The sequence below is a fragment of the Mobula hypostoma genome, chromosome X1 (genome assembly GCF_963921235.1).
Source record: "Mobula hypostoma chromosome X1, sMobHyp1.1, whole genome shotgun sequence".
Classification (NCBI taxonomy): Eukaryota; Metazoa; Chordata; class Chondrichthyes; order Myliobatiformes; family Myliobatidae; genus Mobula; species Mobula hypostoma.
The window spans coordinates 57,392,595-57,396,777 of record NC_086128.1 but is presented as its reverse complement, the minus strand read 5'-3'; the positions used below and the strand labels follow the sequence as shown (position 1 = coordinate 57,396,777).

At 38.2% G+C, this 4,183-nt stretch overlaps 1 non-coding gene across 1 annotated transcript; it reads right to left on the bottom strand.

Annotated features, from left to right (window-relative positions):
- Positions 1-944: 944 nt before the first annotated feature.
- Positions 945-1,018, bottom strand: trnan-guu (transfer RNA asparagine (anticodon GUU)). The gene has a single exon. It is a non-coding gene; the product is annotated as a tRNA-Asn (tRNA).
- Positions 1,019-4,183: the final 3,165 nt, after the last annotated feature.

Genomic DNA, 4,183 nt, shown 5'->3' with positions numbered 1-4,183 from the left:
ACTTTATTAGAATACAGAATGCAAGGCCTGGAGTTGGTAGTTATAGGAACTGGATTGAAGGAGTCTAATACACATTCAAATAAAATAAATGCTGAATTAAATGAGAGAAGGGGTATTCAAGGTTCAGAATTGTCTAATGTCATTTCCAGTACACAGACTTAAAGAAGAATAAAATAATTATCACTCCGGATCTGATGTGCGGCGCAAGAACACGCAATGAGATAAAGAACATAATAATGAAGAAAGACCATACAAAATATAATACGCCAACGACTACACTGAGAAACAAGGGGGACCCAGATCGGAAGCTCAAAATTTCTCGCCAGGTAGCATTATAAGGCAATTTCAAAATGGCTGTTTTATATATAAGGGCTCAATTGTTGGACATGTAAATAAATATAAGCTCCTAATAAAGTCTGCACATGAGTTTAAATTTTTAAAAAATCTTATGGAAAAATGTGCCAAATATTTTATGACTTTAAAATCAAATCTCGGCCTCAAAATTCTTACGTTTTACAATTCGGATATTTGAGAATTTATTTTTTTTTTGGGGAAAATTCATTTTTAAAAGATTTCTGGACTGTGACAGCAGTGATGTTCATGTGATTGAATCCACCAAAGAACAGACATGTGAAGAGAAAACAAACAATACGGGTGCATGGAAAGGGAATTATGGGGAAAAATATAATTTCTAAGAAAATATCTTAATATATTTTGCATGTGATACCTTTATGAAAATATACATAATTCATGTAGAACAATATTAACTAAGACACCGCAACTATATACAACATCGAAAAGCTTTAAGAAGCGATCTCGCCTCCTGGTGACAAGAAAAGTAATGCAAGACAACAGCATCTTTGTATTGATTAATTTCAAGTGAATCAAATTATCAGTTGTGTATACGTATATCTGAAACCCTGTGAGAGAAAAAGAGATTGCACCGTCCCTGGGTGGGCTCGAACCACCAACCTTTCGGTTAACAGCCGAACGCGCTAACCGATTGCGCCACAGAGACCAACTAGCTACAGTTTCTTGCTCATGTAGTATTAGTAGAAACATTCTTCCTTTCTTTGTTAATTCTCTTTGCGTTTGGAGGATCATTACATAGAACATTTTATTTAGAAACAATTAGAAAAAGATATTCCGTTCAGTAGATTGCATGGTACTTTAACGGTACTAAAGCACATTAATCCCTTCCAGACTGATCTGATGATTCCTTATGTATTTTCATGCAGTGTGCTACAGACGGTTTCAGATGTACATGTTGTTAATGTATTTTGGTTACTAGGAATAAGTAGACGTCAAATATCTTCACATACAAGTTGAAAAAGCAAAATTGATCATATAATTGCATTTCTCTGTAAAGCTTCGATGACTCTATAATTTGAAAGAAACATTAATTTTACAGAAAGTCAAGTGAAGGTGATGAACCACCAGGTTCAGGAAGAGTTATTACCCCTACAACCACCAGGCTCCTGAACCAGAGTGGATAACTTTATTCACCACAACGCTGAACTGATTCTCTAACTTACAAACACGTTTTCAAGAACTGTACAACTCAGTATTATTTATTTACTTTTTAAAATTATTTGCACGGATTGTACTCCTTTGCACATTGGCTATTTGCCAGTCTTTGCTATTTATAGTTTTTCATAAATTCCATTGTATTTCTTTATTTTCCTGTAAATGCCTGCAAGAAAATTAATCTCAAGATAGTATATGGCACTTTGATAATAAATTTACTTTGAACTTTGAAAATGTTTAGTAAGATTTTAAATTATGATCCCGACTTTCATTAGAAATTCCAACTATGGAATAAATTAGGGAAAACAGAAATTGTTTTTGCCTCTAATATATATACCGTCTTTTGCTTTTTACAAAGAAAATCAAAACAACTGTTGTACTTTAGTGAAGCAGAACTAAATGGACAGTGCGCAATTGGCAAATTTGTCTCAGAATTATTGTTTTTCGTCATGCACAATGCAATCTTCTGGATGAACTCAACGGGCCGAGCAGGAACGATAGAAGCAACGGGGTGGTCGACCTTTCGGGTCGAGAGCATGCCTCGGCACCCGACTTGTCCTGACGCAGGGTATTGACCCGCAACGTTCACTATTTCTTTGACTTCACAGATGATGCTCGACCCTCCAGTCTCCCCCAGCCGTTTCATTTTCCGTCCAGATTTCAGCATCTGCAGTCTCTCTTTGTCCGCTTTTTCTAATTTCAGAAATCGGAAGGTGTTAGTATTCAAAAAAACCCGAAGTCCTCGCTTGCGAATCACTGAAAGCTTATGTACAGCCATCACGAACAGTAATAGATATTGGTATTTAAAACTGAGGGAGGACCACAGTAAGGGGGTCTGCTGCTGGCCGGGTTGGGGGGCGAGCAAGCCCATCAATTATTGTGGTAGTCTTCTAACTATGAGTGGCAACACTACTGTTGGTATTAAGAAATGCAATATAAGTCTACGCAACATACTGTCCATGAATGTAATTTTTAAAATTATGAATATAGTTTATTTTAGTTAAAATATCGACAGTTAAAAATTGAAATGATTAATGGGCAAATTAGTTTATTATTGTCACGTGTGCTGAGATACTGCGATAAACTTTGTTTTGAATGTCATCCGTACAGATAATTTCATTACAACAGTGCATTGAAGTAGTACAAGGGAAAACAATAACAGAGGGTTGTGGAGACCAAGTGGGTATATTTAAAGCAGAGGTTGATAGATTCTTGATTAGTAAAGCTGTCAAAGGTTAAAGGAAGAAAGCAGGAGAATGGGGTTGAGAGGGATAATAAATCAGTCATGTTGAAATGGTGGAGCAGACTCGATGAGCCGAATGGCCTAATTCTGCTTCTATAGCTTATGGTCTTAAAGTGTTACAGTTACAGAGAAAGTGCAGTGCAGACAGACATTACAAGGGATGTGGGTTTAGGGTGCGGCGACCCCAACATATCCTGAGGTTGCGTTGGCTGTGACGCAAATGACAACACTGTATGTTTCGACTCACTTTCGTGAACTTTAGTTCTGAATATTCTTTGCTTACGTTTTATTGATTGCACGATTTTCTCTTTTGTTTTGCAGGTTGAGTGTTTGACGGTCTTTTTAAAAAAATGGGTTGTATTGGGTTTCTTTGCTTTGTGCCTGCCTGTAAGGAAACGAATCTCAAGGTTGTATATAGCAACACACACAAAATGCTGGAGGAACTCAGCAAGTCAGGCCGGCTGAAGGCTCTTGGCCCGAAACGTCGACTGTTCTCTTTTTTTCCATAGATGCCGCCTGGCCTGCTGAGTTCCTCCAGCATTTTGTGTGTGTTGCTGGGATTTCCAGCAACTGCAGATTTTCTTTTGTTTGTAATGTAGTGTACATACTTGATAATAAATGTACTTTGAACTTTGATGTACATGTGATGAATATATATGAATCTGAATCTGAATCTGAATGACGAAGAGATGGAATTGCTTACTCCTGCTTCTACATTCTTACTTTCGCTATTTTTTCAGTTGAAATGTTGTTGACACAACATTAAAATATACCTGGGTCTCGAGGAACATTCACAAAATGCCGGAGGAACTCAACAGGTCAGACAGCATCGACGGAGAAAAATAGGCAGTTGACGCTTTAGACTGAGACCCTTCATCAGTCCTGATGAAGTGTCTCGGCCCGGAACGTCGTCTATTGCTCTTCATAAATGCTCCTTGACCTGCTGAGTTCTTACAGCATTCTGTGCGTGTTACTTTGAATCTCCAGCACCTGCAGAATCTCTTGTGTTTTGAAGAACATTCATGAGTGCAGTTCTAATACTGGGGGAGGGGAGATGAAGAAAGATTGTTTGTGCATATCATTTTCGCAGGGCATCAAATAGTTAACAGGAAACCAGTGTGCTCGGTTGCAGCTGTCAATCAGCCGTCGGCTGCAGATGGATCAGGTTGCCCAGCTGATGTAAATGAATCTGCCTGCTGCGGGAGGGGGTGGGGGGAGGGGAGATAATTGGGGATAAATGGAAAAGGTAATAGATTCCATTGGCTACAGCCTGGAAAAAAAGGCAATCGGTTGTTCTTTGTAATTACTCATTCCCGTCGTGAACGGGAAAACACAAATGAAAGAGAGAAAAACAAAACCAAAGGATGAAAATCAAAACAAGATCCTGAATGATTATTGTGACAACGTTCTTGA